This window comes from Podarcis erhardii (genome assembly GCF_964252035.2).
Source record: "Podarcis erhardii genome assembly, chromosome: 5".
Lineage (NCBI taxonomy): Eukaryota > Metazoa > Chordata > Lepidosauria > Squamata > Lacertidae > Podarcis > Podarcis erhardii.
In genome coordinates, this window is record NC_138509.1 from 95542545 (window position 1) to 95561176 (window position 18632).

Here is an 18632-nt window from a genome sequence, read left to right on the forward strand (position 1 = left end):
AAAAAGGTCAATTTTTCAACAAAGCGTGTTCTCCAATAAATGAGAGCACGTGTTGCGGTGTGGGCCGCCAGGCCAGGCCTCTTGTTGCCAGGCAGGTTAATAGTTGTTGCCTGGCACTATGATTGGGTAACCGGGTTGCTGGGGCAAATTGTATGTTGCAAATTGGGTGGGTGGGACCATAGTCTTTAAATATTGGTGCACTCTGGTTTCTCTTTCTCTTTGCAGAGTGCATTGGATCAATCGGATCAGAGCCAACACTGCAAGAGACTTTGGTGATATTTGTGCCTTATTCCTTTTCCCTTCACCATTTCTTCCCTACCTAACCCACACTGTGGGTAAATTTAGGCCCATAGGGCAAGGTCAGTTGGGGGGTGCGGGGAATTAGGCTTACCTTATTTTCTTGTTGTCGTTTAAAGCCGTCCTCGGCTTAAGCGGCTCCGGTGAGGCAGCACGCCTTCAGGGTCCTTTTGGATTTAATTTAGTAGCTGGCCGGTGCTCCCGCAAAATTTAATTAAATTAAATTCGGCCCATTCGGGCCTCCCGGGACACCGGGCGGCCTTCGGGGGGCTCTGGGCGGATCCCGCGAGTGCGGGCCGCGCTGCTGCATCACGGCCTGCCCGGGCGCCCAGGCCGCGGCCTCCGCGCGGCCTAAATTTGGACCTTTTTTGGCGCTGCCACCTTCCCCGGCCTTAATTTTGTCCTCGGGCTTAGGGAGACCGGGGAAGGAGGCCTGCTAGGCCCTTGGAGCACTCCCTGTGCTACAGCCGGCTTGAACGGCCAGGCCGCGGCCTCTATTTTCGGCCCTTGGTGGCCGTTTGTTGCGGGGGCCTATTCAGGCCTTTAAAAATCCATACGGCCGCTAGGGGTGCTTGGCGCGGCCCCCGCAGCCTTTAGGCGACCCCCTTTTGGGGGTAAGGGGTTTTTTGCCCCTGGGGGGGCTGGCGCCATAAACCGGCCTTCCCAGCTCTCCAGTTCTCCGCATGTCTTTTTTCAGCGCTTTCCGAGCGTTATTTCTCAATTAATTGTGCAATAGTGGGCTCCTGTGGCCAGTAGCTGCAATTGCAGCCTTTAATTTTAGTGCTGCGCTGAGAGCGCCATCTGGTGGTGTCTGAAGGGTACTGCACCCTGATTTAATTAATTTTAATTTTGCGGTTCTTTTGAAGCAAATAGGTGTTGTTGCTTCTATTTGATTTAAGTGGTCTCTTTTCGGGCCAATCCTTTTCCTTATTTATTTATTTATTTTATTTACCCCTTTTTGCTTCTTTGTGATCTGATTTGGCTTATTCATTTTATTCAATTTTAATTTAATTGGAGTTTAATTTTTTTTTACTGGATTAAATTTGGATTAAATTTAATCAATTATTTATTTTATTTTACTTTTTACTTTTATTTTATTTTTAATTTAATTTAATTTATTTTATTTTATTTTATTTTATTTTACTTTATCATTTTATTAAAGTCCAGTTTTATTGCTAACTTTACTGTCTTTTATTATCAGATATGGCCCTGAAAAAGGCTGGGGAAAAGGCAGTGACGGTCGTCTCTGCTAAGCGGCCCATTAAGGGCCCGTCACAATCCCTGCGTTCTCCAACCCCACCTCAGTCTGGGGGTCAATTGGAATCACTGGTTCCTGGGATATCAGGTGACCCTGTGGCTTTGGCACGTCTTGCTGCGGAGGTGGACAGCCTTATCTGACGCTGTGCTTCCCGACCATCTACTTGGCTGGTGCCTGCTCCTACGGCGCCTGCCTCTTCCCCAGTTCTGTCATCATCTAGTGAAGACGGGAGTGAAGTTGCAGGGGCTGGGGATTTGTTGTCGGAACCCCCGCCCCGGTCCCTTGCTTTACCTCTGCCTCAGGTTGGCTCAAGGGGGGGCAGATGCTCAGCTAGGCAACGTTTAGGGAAGCGGGCCAGGGGATTGACTCCTGCCAGGGCAATTTTGCCAGCTCAGTCCTCCCCTGTTTTACCGTCGGGTGCGGGTCTCACATGATTTTTCTATTCAGTCTACCTCAGGTGCCGCACAAGTTGAGGCAGATGCGGACTCTTCAATGGAGGACAGCTTGCCTGTTCCGGCAAAATCTTCTTCCGGGGGGCATCGTCGCCATAAGAAGAGTTCCAGGAGACGTGCCAAGAGGAGGAGGGGTGAGTCTTCATCTTCTTCCACGGGTACATCTTCTGGGAGTTCAGGGGACGAGGCCGACGCATCCCTGGGTCTTTATTGGGGTTTTGGAGAAACCATTGGTGGTTTGCCAAAATGGGTATGGCAACGCAGGGCTAATTCACATAGGGCCAGGTATGGGGCAATCCTTGATTGCTGTGATGGTAGATTGGTTCCTGACGTAAAAGTCTCTACTAACTCTGTTAGAGACATTATACCAGGGGCTCATTTGTCCTCTAAATTGCGGTCCAGGATTTTGGATGGCCGCTATGTGGACAATTTTGACCTGGCACCACCAACTGCAAGCCTGGATGCTCTTGATAAAGCTGTATCTGCCCCAAAGAGGCAGACTGTGCTTAAAAAGTTGGATAGGACTTTTGAGCGCTGACTGGATAGCTTCCAGGTCTTTGCTGGGGTTGTCTCAGCTTCTTATCCTCGGAGGGCTTTGCATCTCTTTGTGTACCTTTCTATTGTCCGCTCGGCGCATGCCATGGCTGGTGCTGTGGCAGCAATCCTTTACAATGAAAAGGCCACACCCTCTACCTCTTCTGCTGGAATTGGAAAGTAATATAATAATAATAATAATAATTTATTATTTGTACCCCGCCCATCTGGCTGGGTGTCCCCAGCCACTCTGGGCGGCTTCCATAAAAACCAGAAATACATTAAAATATCACAGATTAAAAACTTCCCTGAACAGGGCTGCCTTAAGATGTCTTCTGAATGTCAGGTAGTTATTTATCGCTTTGACATCTGATGGGAGGGCGTTCCACAAGGCGGGTGCCACTACCGAGAAGGCCCTCTGCCTGGTTCCCTGTAGCTTTGCTTCTCGTAATGAGGGAACCGCCAGAAGGCCGTTTCCCGTTTATTTTGACAGTAAGTAGTGACTTACTGTCTATGGCATATACGCCGATAAAACTGTCAGCATTGTTGCCTTGGCTGCAGTCTTATCCCAACCGCGAGGCTGCAGCTTATTTGAAAGAAGGGTTTTCAGTGGGTTTTAGGATTCCTGTAGCCACGGCACCCGTGGCATGGAATCCTCGCAATCAGAAGTCTGTGCGGGAGGTGCCAGATATCACCCGCAGGAAGATTGGAAAAGAGTTGGCTTTACGTCGTATGGCTGGCCCTTTTGCAGTACCCCCGTTTACTAAGTTGCATATTTCGCCTTTGGGTATTGTCCCAAAGAAGGCTCCGGGGGAATTTCGCCTTATTCATAATTTATCTCACCCTAAAGGCACGTCAGTAAATGATGTTATTCCCCCGGAGCTTTGCTCAGTGAAATATGCGTCCCTTGATCAGACGATCAAGATGATCAGGAAATTTGGCCCTGGGGCCTTGCTGGCAAAGTGTGACATTGAGTCGGCTTTTCGCTTGCTGCCTGTTCATCCTGAGGACTTTCGGCTGTTGGGTTTCCAATTTGAGGGGAAGTTTTATTTTGACAAAGCTATGCCTATGGGCTGTTCCATAGCATGTGCTGCCTTTGAGTGTTTTAGTACCTTTTTGGATTGGGCCTTGCGTGTTAAGACCGGTCAAGGGGGTTTGTCCCATTATTTGGACGATTTTTTGTTGGCCTCAACACACGACACGGGCAACTGCATTGTGTTACTTGAGGCCTTTGTTTTTTTATGAATGTTTATTGGCATTTTCAAAAAAGAACAAAAATAAACAAAGGAACAATAACAAAAATACAAAACTTAAAAGACACTTAAAAACACATAAAATTTCAATTACTTATTTTCATTTAACTTGTTTCTCAGACCTCCTCACACCTCCCCTTCTTGTATTCCAATTTAGGTTGTTAACTCAGCAAATCCTTATTACTTATTTCTCAACTTTAGCTTAATAATTTATTTTAACATGTTGTTGTTTTATTTTTCCTCCTCTTCCATTTCCTCAATTTATTTTTACAAACCTTATTTTCATTTAATTTAAACCATTTTGAGAACCGATTTTAACTTATCCAATCTTAAACATAAATATTTATGCATCGTTCCTCATTCTTAAACATTTTCCTAAAGTCGACCAATATTTCCCTTCCACAGTTTTTTCCAATTTCCATACAGATAGTAAAACAAAATAAAAACAAAGCAAGTTATAATTATATACCCTTTGGATTTCCAGACTCCACCCACCCCTTTCCCGGTTTTAGTCCCCAACAAACCATTTGTCCCAATATACTGTTTAGCCTGGAGATCTCACATCTGAGGCTCTTAAATCTCTTTCAAATCCTCTCTGCCGGTCTTTTTGATAGTCCTTAATTTTAAGTCCCAAATCTCGGAGAGGCTCCGGCCCAACAGAATCCATATTTCTTCCAGCCAGACCTCCATACTTAAAAGTAAGACCTTTGGGGTACTCCAAATCTTGTTTCATACTCCTTTCAAGTCCAAATATCCCCAAAGCTCCAGCTTCCACCTTGTTCAAGTTTATAATCCTTCGGTCTTCAGATCTCCACATAAGGAGATCTCTCAGTTTTCCACTCTCCAATTCAGGCCAGGCTTTCCACATCAGATTTTTATTTTCCTTTGTTGCTATCATGTCAGACCACAAGTTGTAGCTCTCCTTTAACATCTGCATAGTTGCAGCTCCTCCTTCCTTTTCTTCAGGGGGAACATATGTCTCCTTCTCCATATTCTCATGGCTCTCTGGTAACTGAGAGCTCTCAGGTTTCTCTAATTGTCCAATTGAATAGGCTTCCTGCTTCAAATCCTTATCAGGTTCAACCACATTGTTTACTTTTAAGTTCAAAGTTATGACGCTTCTAGCCAAAGCATCCACTTGCTTTGTCAAGCAGAGGGAGTTTTTGCCTGCTTCTGAGAGGCAAGAGAGCTGCTGAGAGACAGAGCTAAATGCTGAGAGCAGCTGAAATCGTTCCTCCACTGAAGGGAGAGCCGGAATCAGCTGGTACAGAGTGAGTACAGCTTGTGGGGCACCTTGGGAGAACGGGAGAAGATGGCAGAGAGCCAGGATATGCCGGTGGAAAAGCTCACTTTAAAGAGTTGGGCAACCTGGAGCAGAAGAATAAGGGGCTGGTTCCTGGTCCATGGGCTTTGGGAAGGAAGCCAGAGGGAGCCAAAAGCACCACCCCTTAGCTGAGAAGACAGCCAGCAGAAAATGCGACAAGAGCTGGATATGCTCAGAGCATGCGTTCATGCATCGCTGATGCCTCTTTTGGAGGGTGTACAGACAGCAAGGGCTGCCTGGGATGTGCTGAAGGGCTTGTGTGAAGCTTCAGCAGAAGGCCAGAGCCCTGGAGACGCTGGACTGGCAGGCCCATTTCCATATGTATCGGCCTGTAGGAGCGCTGGTGAGCAGATCGGGGGGGCGAAGAGTTCCAAAGGCAAGTTTAAGAAACTTTCCACAGGAAGTGCTGGAGCGGAGAGGAGCTCAACGTCTGCGTGGCAGTTGCCCCCACCGGAGCACAGAGCCGAGGCAGGATGTTTCCAAGGACACTTCACATGGGAGCCAGGCGGGTTTCCATGGCAATGGGCCTGGGAAGGCAGACAGGCATGGGATTGAGTCCGGCAGACGTGGTGAACAACAGGAAGAGTCTTATCAAGTAACTGCTAGCATGGCTTTGTTTGAGAACAGCTGTGTGGAAAATTCCGAGCTGAGTCTTGTCATTGACTCTGCAGCTAACCGCAACATGGTTCCAGAGACCCCTGCAGTCGAGATGTGGAATTGCACGGCAGTTCCAAAAGGACAGACTGTTAAGTTTGCAAATGGACAAAGAACTAAAATTTCTAAGTTTGCTAATGTTTATCTTTCTGTTTTGCAGGAACAGATGGAGTTTTGTATTGTTCCAGGGGTGTATCACTGTTTGTTATCTGTGCCTTATTTGTTGAAAAAAGGGTTTCAGGTTTGTTTCCAGGATGATGTCTGCACAATCTCCAAAGGGGAGAGGGTACTTGCCAAGGTTAAGAAGGGGCAGAATGATCTTTTCATTCTTAAAACGTCTCTTGGGGGTGAGGGGAAGGTTGAGAGAGCACAGGCGCAGCGTGCTACAGTTCCCACTCATGTTCAATGTGTTTGCGCATGGCATCAGAGGACCATTCATAGTCCTGTAGAGGATTTGCAGGTTTTACCCGAGGTTACCAAAGGATGTAAAATTAAAAATTGTAAAAGTGCCGTTAATTGCGCCACTTGCAAGCAGGCGAAGGTGAAAGGGTGCAGTTACCCAAAGGTGGAACGGGTAATCACTAAACCTTTTGAGCTGGTTCACATAGATCTGTTCAATCCTGTCAAGGAACAGAGTCTGGGGGGGCCAGGTATCTGCTAACGATTCAGGATGATTTTTCGCAGAACACTTGGACTCATGGTCTCAAATCCAGGGAGGATGCAGCACAGCTGATCAGGAGCTGGGTTGAGGAGGTAGAACAGAGGTTCTCCACCAAGGTGAAGGCAATCGTCAGTGACAGAAATGCTAGGTACACTGGTTCTGCTTTGCAGCAGTTCTTCCACAAGACAGGGATACGTCACACAGTTACTTCTCCCCAGCAAGGGGGGGTAGCAGAGCTTAGAAGTGAAGCTCTGGTTAAGGCTGCACAGGTGATGCTGACAGAAGCTAGGTTACCTCCAAAGTTTTGGCTGGAGGCAGTCCGATGTGCATGTTTCACCTGGAATCGTGTCTACAACTCACTGGTAGGTGACACACCGTATTCTTTGTTGAATGGCAGAAAACCCCAGGTTCACTTTCTGCGCAAGTTTGGATCTCCTGCGGTTGTCCCTGTGCCTAAGGCTTTGCAAGGGCCAGATGGAGCCAAAGTCCAGAAAATGATCTTCTGTGGGTATGAGCCAGAAGCTCGTGCTTGGAGGTTTGCTTACCCGTCAGGTGATCAGAGTAAGGTGCTGATCAGTAAACACGCTGAGTTCTTTGAGCAGGATGAAAGGCCAAAGATTTCTGCACAGCGTGATGTTCTTTCAGAATGTCTCTCTGATCCAGAGGACGGTTCTGATGAGGAGGAAGGAGAGGCTGAGTCTGCTGGTGACGATCAGGTCACTGACCAAGGTCAGGAGCAGGATGGGGTGTCTCCACGAGTTGTTAGAAAAGGACAGCCCAAGAGTGAGCCTAGTTCTCCTGTGAGTGTAATGGAGAGGATTCGAAGACGCTTTAAGTCAGAGGGGGAATCCCGTGATGCAGAGGACACACCTGCTGGTGACAGTGAGCCAGAGGAAACACCAGAGTTTGTGCCTAGGCGATCCAGTCGCACAACCAAAGGTATTCCACCTGAGAGGTACCAGGCCACGGGTGCGTGGGTAAGTTTCGCACAGTGCGATTCTGAGAGTTGTGAGGTGATTCCACAGATGCCTAACAGGTACTCCAAGGGAGGGCACAAGGCATTGGGGAAGGGATTGATCTCACAAGGTGTTGCTGAAGATGTTACACAGGTCTTGTCAGAAAGCAACGCAAGAGGGGTGTGAGAGTTCAGAACTTAACTGGTTAAGTGTTCTGAGGTGTGCGTCACTTTCTGACGTCAGCTTTAGAAGCTAAGGAGGAGCTTGTTCCTGTACTTTCTGTTCTCTCTGTGTGTTTGAGAGAGAGACATGGCTGCAAGCAGCGATGGACAGTTTTGCTGAAATGTTTCAATAAAGAGCTGTAAATAGACGAACCTGTCTGTGTATGCTTGCATGGAGAAAAGGAGAAAAAGACTGCTTTACACCGCTGTATGCTACTCTGCTAAGCCGTGGCTAAAGAGACAGCAGAATTTGTTGCGCAGCTAGGAAGGAAGTGTGCTGGACGCTGTAAACGACTGATTGGGATCGTAAAGCTATCAGAGGCCACGGCTCAACGATCGAGCTCCAAAGATCATTATCTCACAGTTTTTTCCCATTGCAGTAGCAGTGCATTTATGGGTCGCGGAATTCAGGGACCGTCGGATATGTTTCTGGTCCGACAACCAGGCGGTGGTGAATGTGCTGGCAAAACAATCGTCCCGTTCTCCCAGCATATTGACCCTTCTGTGGGCCTTCGTCCTACATTGTCTGAGGTTTAATATTGTGTTTTTGGCACGCTTCATCCCCAGTATATCTAACGAGATCGCTGATGCTCTATCCCGTTTTCAGATGGAGCGATTCTGGTCCCTGGCTCCAGAAGCTCAGAAGCTTCCAGAGTATTTTCCACCGCACCTTTGGAATCTTGGCAACACTTAGTCATGCAGGGAGTAGCAGCTTCCATTTCTACGTCCACTTTGCGATCCTATAAAAAAGCTTGGGCTGACTTTTTTAAATTCACGCAGTCGGCGTCCAGCAATTTAAAACCCCCTCCTACCACTCCTCAGGTCTTGCAATACTTAGCTCATTTGTTTCAGCTGGGCCGCGCTGCCAGAACTCTGAGAATTCATTCTGCAGCAATTTCTTTTTTCAGCAAGTCCTTGTATGACAAGGATCCTTGTAATAGGTTTGTGGTGCGTAAGGCCATGGAAGGGTGGGGCAGACTTGCCCCTCCCAGGATGGCTGCCAGGCGTCCTGTCACCTTTGACTTGTTGTACAGAATGCGCTCCAAGTTGAGGAGTGTGTGCTGGTCTAAATATGAAGCACGCCTTTTTTCAGCGGTGTTTTCATTAGCATCCGGGTGGGAGAGGTTGTAGTGGAGTGCAATTCAGTTGGCGGTTCCCCTGGGTTGCTCTTCCAGGATATTAGCATGTCCCCCCTGGAGTTGAGACTATTGGTGCGCAACTCCAAAACTGACCAGTTGGGTCGGGGGAGGTTATCCGCCTCCCTGCCACTGGGGAGGCTTGCCCGTGCCCAGTCAAGGACATAAGGAGGTACTTGGCCATGAGGCCTCCTGGGGATGGTCCCTTGCTCTTGCATGAAGGTGGTCGCCCTCTGGCGTGTCACCAGTTTGCGAAAATCATGCGTAAGGTTATTGTGGCGTGTGGGATCTCGGCATCCGGTTTTGCCCCTCATTCTTTTTGCATAGGGGCAGCGACCATGGCAGCACATTGGGGTTTGTCAGCTGCCAGGATTAAGGATCTGGGGAGGTGGAAATCTGATGCCTTCAAGGGTTATGTGCGTAACAAATGTTGATTTTGTTACTAATTTTGTTGTTTCCACTTGTAGATCCCTCGCCGGTCCGCGTCTGGATAGTGGGACACAGCATCGTTCATTGGGCTGGCATCAGAGCGAGGCAATCTGCCAGGGGATCGTGTCTCAGCCTCCCTCAGCACGTCCAAGTGTCATGGATTTCCAGACGCGGAATGCTGTGGGAAGAGTTTTTGCCGCTTATTGAGCGTCGGCTGCTTTCTTCCCCTCCCCCTACAGCCATGGTGGTACAGCTGGGGGGAAATGATGTGGCAACTGTTGGTTGCCTTTCTTTGCACTCCATTATCATTAGGGATTTGGAGCATTTGGCCGCCTGGCTTCCTTCTGTGAGAATTATTTGGTCTCATTTGTTGCAGAGGCAATCCTGGCGCGGTGTTCCCCTCCCGGAGGCCGCTGATAAGGCCAGGAACCACATTAACTCTGCAGTGTGCAAGAAGGTTTTGGATCTGGGTGGGTTGGTGATTCCCCACCCCAGCATTTATTTTAAGGCGGTTGCCCTATACCGTGCAGATGGAGTGCACCTTTCTGATTTGGGGAATGATATTTGGTTGGATGCTGTGGCTGAAAAATTAGGTTCCTGGTTGGGTTTGTGAGTGGTTGGCGGTGAGCGTTAAAGCTCGGGTGGCGGTTAGGCATTGGTTATAATATGCTGGTGGTGGAGGGGTCAGGATAGGCTGTGCCTGCCCCTCCAATTGTGCTGAAGGGAATTCCTTTGGGCTTGCCTTAAAGGAATCCTGGGGCTTGCCATGATTTCATCCAATCCCTGTCATGGGACCAGGGCCGCCCAATCCCTGTCATGGGAATCCCTGTCATGGGACCAGGGCCGGCAAGCTTTCAGGGAGCTGCTGGGGTGAGCGGCGTGGGTCCGACGCTTAGCTCAAATGACCCCCAGTTTGACTTTCTCTTCTACTGGCTACCGATCGGACCTCGGGATGTCAGTTCTGTCCCAGGCGGGGGGACAGATAGTCATAACCAATGTCTAAACAACCACTCACTGATTTTGTATTTTGATAAAGTTGTGGCCAAAATAGTGCCCAAAAACCAAAACAAAAATTACGTGTTATGTGTGAAGTTATTTGAGGGGTGGCCTGGGGACCTACACACGCAAAGCGTGTTCTCCAATAAATAAGAGCACGTGTTGCGGTGTGGGCCGCCAGGCCAGGCCTCTTGTTGCCAGGTAGGTTAATAGTTGTTGCCTGGCACTATGATTGGGTAACCGGGTTGCTGGGGCAAATTGTATGTTGCAAATTGGGTGGGTGGGACCATAGTCTTTAAATATTGGGGCACTCTGGTTTCTCTTTCTCTTTGCAGAGTGCATTGGATCACCCACCCGCCCGCCCTCTTTTCTGGTTGACCTTGCTTTGCCTGTCATGGGGTCGTCTGCTTTGAAGCAGGGGCCTAGTAGGAATTTTGCCATTTGGTGATTGGCTGTGCCATTTGGTTTTTGCCTACTACTCAGCAATTCGTCACAATTTGTAAGGTTGCGGTTAGGCATTGGTTATAATATGCTGGTGGTGGAGGGGTCAGGATAGGCTGTGCCTGCCCCTCCAATTGCGCTGAAGGGAATTCCGTTAAAGGAATCCTGGGGCTTGCCATGATTTCGTCCAATCCCTGTCATGGGACCAGGGCCGCCCAGTCAAATGACCCCCAGTTTGACTTTCTCTTCTACTGGCTACCGATCGGACCTCGGGATGTCAGTTCTGTCCCAGGTGGGGGGACAGATAGTCAAAACCAATGTCTAAACACCACTCACTGATTTTGTATTTTAATAAAGTTGTGGCCAAAATAGTGCCCGAAAACCAAAACAAAAATTACGCGTTATGTGTGAAGTTATTTGAGGGGTGGCCTGGGGACCTACACACGCAAAGCAATCATATTCTTACATAGACCCACTACCCTGAATCATATTTGTCATTTTAGCATTAATGCTATACAGTGGTACCTCGGGATGCGAAGGGGATCTGTTCCGGAGCCCCATTCGCATCCTGAATGGAACGTAAGATGCGACGGCGCATCTGTGCGTGCGTGGGTCACGTTTTGCCGCTTCCGTGCATGCACGTGACGTCATTCGTGTGTAAATAAATAAATCCTGCGTCCAGCCACTCTTCCCTGTGTGGGCTCTGCTGTGAGCTGGCCTAGCAGGATAGCACAGTAACAGCGGTCCTGCGTCCGTGTGAGAAAAGGGATAAATCAAGTCCAGAGACAGTTCGTTCTTATCTCTAGTAGTGTTTATTTACAAGCCATAAATCAGTCTCATTCCATCAGAGCTTTCCGACATCTCCGTGCTTCCAAAAGCACACATTCACAGCCTTTCAGTTGAGCTGTGTATCTCAGGCAGAAGCGAAAGCAAGTCTGAACAGTGACACAGACTGTGACTCACTCCTCTGCATCAAGCTCCTCCCAGATACAGGACACCACGGAGTTTTAACCCTGTCAGTTCCAAACTCCACAATTTTGAGTGTCTGCGCATGCACGAGCGGTGAAACCCGGAAGTAACAAGCTCTGTTACTTCCGGGTTGCCGCAGAGCTCAACCCGAATGCGCTCAACTTGAAGCACATTCAACCCGAGGTATGACTGTATTCCCTAACTCTAGTCAATAAAGTCCTCTATATTTTTTGCCCCAGTTGTAGGCAATGGTTATTATGGCTGCACTTAATAAATAAGGGTCATCTCTCCATCATTTGTCAATACTACTATCTTAATTTAGCTGAAAAGAAGGCCCACTTAGTAGTATATTTCCTTGATAGCATCAGGTCAGAATGTTGCTATTTGGGGACATTTCCAGAAGATATGTAGTGTATCGACATAGGCATTTTACACCTCTAACAAAAGCTATCAACTGTTGAGTATTTGCAATTAAGACACTTTGGTATTAAATGCCTTCTAAAGATAAATTTCTAGAAACCTTCCTTAAGGCTTATGTTGTCTTGTGGTGCATTCAGCCATACCCAGATATACAGAGTTTGACTTTATGTTGAGATCCGTAGAGACACCATTGATCCTTTGCTGAAGAGGCTCGCCAATCTTTCAGACAACTTAATTCTCTCCTCTTAGGCAAAGATCACAAGACCTCCTGGTTGGTAGCCAGATTCTGCGCCCAGATTTATAGGCACAGATCATCCTCTAAAATAAAATAGTTTACTAGGGAAATGCTGAAGCAGCCCTTTGGGGCGCCTCAAGGTCAATTTTTTATGGTAGCCCAAATCTCAGTTGTACGGGTGTATGTATATATTTCAATTTATTTATTTTTAACTCATGTCTTAAGTATTTCCTTCTCCGATATCATACAGTACCAGAAAGGGTTGTGGTTTTCTTGTTGTGGTTTTTTAAAAAACAAGGCCTTAATCTGCTCAAGAATTAAAGGTGTACCCAAGTGAAACCATTTTTTGAAGTGAGTCCTGTAATATCTAGTAACTGAAGGAAAAAATAGTCCACCCTTTTGTTTTATTACACAGAGTCTTGGATTCTGTTTCAAGTCTTTTCTATTGTAAGTAAAGTCTACAAAAATATTTTCACAATCATCAAGGGTTTTATAGTGAACCCCCAGCGAAGAATTCATTTGAGAACACAATTGTTTTTGAAGCAGATATTTTTCTGTGCCGCAATTGTTTACCCGTGACTACTGATGTAATTCATTTTTAACAGCCAATAATAATTTCTCATGGTTGTGTGCCAGGGACTTTCTGGATGAAGAGGAGTGGTTGGAGGCACCAGCCGGGGAACACCTTAGAGAAGCAGCAGAGGAGGAAGACTCAGAGCCAGGATTGTGGTGGTGGGACTCTGAAGACATGTCAGAGGAGGAGGGAGTCTGGGAGGCAGAAGAAGCAACAGGCTCAAGGGAAAGAGAAGAGCCAGAGGAAGAAAATCCTTCAAAAGCTGGGCAGGGTGCAGAGGAAGGCACCTCAGGTCCCGGACCTCAAAGAGAAGAGGAAGAAGCTGCAACCGAAAAGCTGAAACAGCTTCTCAGCAGCTGCCTGGTCCCACCTCCTCCCTTGACTCCAATGTCATGCAGGTCTTTGCATGTAGCTGAACAGAAGGCTCAGAAAGCCCAAGGGGGACCCTTCCCACCAGAGTTTATGCCTGCTGGGGAAACATCCAGAGGAGGAGCTTTAGGAGGAAGCAGGAGGGGCCAAGTCTTGGCAACATCGCCACTGAGGGCAGCCATGCCTGTGGGCATTCTGCTTGTATACTATTTTCTTGAATAAAAAACTGACTTATGAGTCTCCAAGTCTCCGTTCTATCCACTCACCTGAGACTCTGGATGGGCAGCCACTGTCACATGGCATGGCCATGGTGCGTTCAGGAAGGCTGCCATCTTCCTGCACGGCCAGGGGAGGGAATGCTGGCACTGCTCACCTCTGGCTGCATCGGGCCCTCAGGTAAGGGCGGGCATTGTCTGCTCAGCCAATTGAGGGCTGGGGCTTGGGGGCTGCAAGCATTTAAGGCTGTTAGCCAATCATTCTGGGATTTCCCCACCCACCCAGTCCTTAGGGGCCTGCTTGAGGGGGAAGCGGGCACGTTACCTATGGACCTTGCTATGGTTTATTTGGTCAGCATATTTGGGGCCAGGGAGGAATTTAATCCAGCAAGCAAACTGACCAGCTAGTAGGTTTTCGCAACTTTGGCAAAAAAAAGGCATTGGGTTGCACCCTTAGTCAGAGGGGTACCTAGGTAGAGGGGTCCAGGAGGGGTGACTCTGGGAGACCAATGGACCAAAACACCTCTCCCAATGGCAGCCTGTGTGGGATTGTGCCATTCAATTCACGTTGGGGGTGACTCCCCAACACAAGTTCCTATCAGGTAGCAGGCGGGCTGCCTGATGCAGGACACGTGCCCAATGCCTTAGCCAAACCTACTCTTTCCTGCAGTCAATCACGTTGTGGCCTAATACAACCCAATACCTGTCTCCTGTGTCATTATTGTGGCCCTCCCTTCACCTGCCACTGCCATTATGCACCTGCCAATGACCCTGCTCTGGCATTGTGTTTGGAGAGGTTTGCTAGGTCTTGAGTCATCCATATTGCATTGTAGCACCCTGCTTGTGGTTAACGCTTAGCTGGAATGAAATATTCAACGCAGCAATAGAGAAATTAAAATAGTAATTTATTTGTCAGACAAATAAATGAGAGGCTCAGTGGTACATGGTTACCAAGCTCTGGCCTGGCCTCCTGCCATTCTGGCCAGCACTTATATTTCCTTAATCCAGCCCCCTTGCTCCTCCTGTGGCTGCCTCTGTCCAATCAGCCTGGTTGAAATTCCTATTGGCTGTTTGCTAGAACCAATCACAAGAGATACACCCACTTCCTTCTGTCCTTTTATGGAACACAAAGAGCTATATATTCTTATCTATAAATGACAAATAAGTAGTAATATATCTTACATATGTCTCAACAAGGAATCTTAATTACCAGCTCACCTCTTGCCCTCCTTGCCCTATTGCCTTCTAAAACAGATGGTTAATCTTAAATTTTTATCTTCAACAGATGTCAAGGATCTTGAGTTCACATCAACATTGAAAGATCTCCTTCATTTGATGGTTTCTAAACAAAAAGGCCTGACAACTATATATCAGGAGTGCTCGATGGCGTCTCCTGTCTGGCAGGAGGCTGGGCTCATTTGCCCCTCTGGTCTCCTATTGCAATATGACTCTATGAAATAAGAATCTAGCATTTCTTAAATCCTTTGCATAATTACATTTAAGCCAATATATTTAAGCTAATATATTTCATACATTATCATAGGTAGCCTTTTAAAAGGAATAAGGCCTTTGTAAAGTAAAAAAGGAACTCAGTAAAAAACAGCTTTAAAAGAAGCCTCTTCAGTTTACACCCCTCCTTTCACAGCCAACTAGATGCTTCTCCATTGCTCTTGGCCTTTCAACCTTAGGAAGAAGATATGGCTCATTTTACTGGGAGGCAAATGGTATTATTTTACTATTTATCCACCCTTAATTTAGTACTTTGCAATATGCAAGGTCAGTGTCTGTAACTCCCTTTTTTTACGACTTTGAGAATTGTTTTCTGCTATAAATCAGGGGGCCCCTTTCCTAGGAGGAAAAACATTGCCAAGGTTCTTTCTAAGCAGCTGGTCTTCTGCCTGGCATGAAACATTTGAAAATCTTTAAGCTTATTTTAAAATGCAAGCCCTGATTAAACATATAGAAGCTTTAATAAAAATGCAGGCTTATGATTAGATGCCTCAGCATCAATCAACAAGCTTTACCTGTGTGCCATATTTGTAGGCTCATTCACATCGGATATCATAGTATGATTATTATATTCCCAGGTTTCTTATCTATCTGATGCTACAACTTATTATTCTTCAAGTGCGCACTGTTTGGTTTCCGCTGCGTAGAAGGAAATGCTTCCTGATTTATCCATGTGAAGGATGTTGGTTCAGGAGCTGCATAAAGTGCAAGTTCAGTACCAGGCACCACCTGCACCAACAGTCATGGATTCCCCCAGAGAATAATAGGAAGTGTAGTTTCTTCAGGGTGTTGAGTTGTTTAAAAGGTAAGGGTAAAGGACCCCTGACAGTTAAGTCCAGTCGCAAACGACTCTGGGGTTGCGGCGCTCATCTCACTTTACTGGCCGAGGGAGCCAACGTTTGTCCGCAGACAGTTTTCCCGGGTCATGTGACCAGCATGACTAAGCCACTTCTGGCGAAACCAGAGCAGCGCACAGAAATGCCGTTTACCTTCCCACCGGAACGGTACCTATTTATCTACTTGCACTTTGATGTGCTTTCGAATTGCTAGGTTGGCAGGAGCAGAGACCAAGCAACGGGAGCTCACCCTGTCACAGGGATTTGAACTGCGACCTTCTGATCGGCAAGTCCTAGGCTCAGTGGTTTAGACCACAGCGCCAACCGCAGGCCTTTGAGTTGTTAGAGGTTCCCTATTCTCCTCACAGTTACAATTCCCAGAGAGTTTTAACAATCTATCAATTTTCCTCAGGGAACTCTAGAAATTACTCCTCCTTCACAAAGATGTGGTATATATGTTGCTACAAAGGTTGGGTGCCAAGTCCCCCAATCTCTGGTGAGCAAAGGCAAGATTCCCGCATGTCAGAGCTGGTTCTGCTGCAGGTCAGCACAGAGACTCAGAGGTGAGCAGTGAAGTTGATTCTTTTTTCAAGGAAACAGAATACAAACAGAAAACCTACAGGCAAGACTAGCCCCAGTAAACCAGTTGACAATCTGTGCCTCCTATTTTCCCCTAAGTCTCCCCTTTGGCTGGATCTTTTCCCAGCAGTCTTAAACTCCAGGGAACATGAAATCAAAATTCCTTCTCCACTTCCTGAAACCATCTCTCCTCATTCTGCTGTTCCTAAATAACTAATACCCAGTTCTTTTGAAGAACAGTCGTACCTTAGTTCTCGAATGCCTTGGCACTTATACGTTTTGGCTCCCGAATGCCACAAAGCCGGGAGTAAGTGTTCCGGTTTGCGAATGTTTTTTGGAAGCTGATTATCCAACACAGCTTCTGCTTGACTGCAGGAAGCTCCTGCAGCCAACTGGAAGATGTTCCTTGGTTTTTGAATGGTTTCAGGAGTCAAGTGGACTCCCGGAATGGATTAAGTTCGAGAACCAAGGTACCACTGTACTAATGGTTAATTGCCAACACACCCAAGAAGACTCAAGACCAGAAAGGTGGCTAACTGATTATATTTATTAAAATGTAACAACTATAGAATTTGCAATCGGAATAATTCAGCCAAATTAACCAAAACCAATGAGGTCCAGGAGGTGAATGGATTGAAGGAAGGATTTAATCTCTCCCATCTTTCTGAGCTAGCTGCCAGCTGCTCAAGGCCCTTGGAAACTCCTCTCTGTTTATTGCATGCTCCCTGTTTATTTGGTATCTGAACCTGTCTTGCACAACGTGGCCCCATTGGTGAGCATTGACCCAGATGCGCCTGAGAGGCCTGAACACCACTCTGGCTCCAATATTAGTCAGATATTATCCAAAATCCACTCACCCACCTGGAGCTAAATTCTAACAAAACACCACTCCAGTCACACAGTTGACACTCAAAGATGTGAAGTAGGCAAAAAGGATGTGACACAGGCCAATTAGTGTCACCCCATATATATATATATATATATATATATATATATATATATATATATAAACTCAGTCCCCTCAAAGAAGTAGAAACTAGAAAATGAGAAGAGGTGAGTGTGCAGTATGGTATGAAGTGGGCTTAAATAGTCTGATCTCCATTTCTCCCCTATAGGGCAAATCACCCCATTTGGTTGCCCATATTACCCATGTGGGAGAGTCCGTCTCTCCTCTTCTTGCAGGAGACGAGGGTGTGACAAATGTTGCAGCAAGAAGAAGAGACCCCCTGGCTTCTTCAGCAGCCTCCTTCATCTCTGCCTCTTGACCCAGCCTCTGATTCTGGACTGCTCCCTGCCACAGACCCCTTCTGTTGTCTCTTCAGCTGCTCATTGACTCATTGTCACCCTACCACCAATCCCCTGACTCTCAGCCTTCTTTCCTTGGGGGTTCCCTCAGGGGTTCCCCAGCTGGTGCCTCCCACCACTCCTCTGCTTCCAGCCAGTCCATGACAGGAAAGACCTCAGTGATTTATGCTGAGATCTCAGTCAAAAATCACCTAGATCTCAATGAAGATCTTATCCAAAATCATTGTCTACGCCAGCATTACTTCTCTGCCACTGGCATGGGGACACCAACATAGGGGCTTCCACCATCTGAGGAAATGGCTTCACCCCACTTAAAGGCTGTGCCAGACCTGCCTGTAGGCATGGTTTGGAAAATCAAGGCTATATGACAGATACCTCAGACTTCCCTGAGCATTCGAGAGATGAAGTAGAGAAATTAAAAAGAAAGAAAGAAAACATTCACACAACCATGATGCTACCAATTTAAATGACTTTAAAGGGATATTAGACAAGTTTGTGAAGGATACGCTACTAATGGACATCGTTCATGATGATTCTCTTCCATTTCCAGGAGCGATCACAAACCTTTTTAGGCCCATGGACACCTTGGGAATTTGGGATTAGTCGCGGGGTCAACAACCTTTTCCAGCCGTGGGCCAGTCCACCGTCCCTCAGACCATGTGGTGGGCCAGACTATATTTTTTTTGGGGGGGTGAATGAAAGAATTCCTATGCCCCACAAATAACCCAGAGATGCATTTTAAATAAAAGGACACTTTCTACTCATGTAAAAACATGCTGATTCCCGGACTGTCCGTGGGCCAGATTGAGAAGGCAATTGGGATGCATCCAGCCCCCGGGCCTTAGATTGGCTACCCTTGCCTATGAGCACCATGCACTTGGCTCCCAGATGAGCCCCCCACCACCACCAAAGGAGAAGGAGAGAAGGAGAATGTGCCCATACACACTTTGCTTTTCCAAAGTTGGATCCAGTACATGTGGAGCAGAAAGAAGATGTGGGAAAACATGTC

At 47.1% G+C, this 18632-nt stretch overlaps 1 protein-coding gene across 1 annotated transcript in view; it reads right to left on the reverse strand.

Annotated features, from left to right (window-relative positions):
- Positions 1-18632, reverse strand: part of LOC309342310 (cytochrome P450 2D4-like) — a 187347-nt gene that overhangs the window by 121512 nt on the left and 47203 nt on the right. The gene's annotated exons all lie outside the window — the stretch shown is intronic.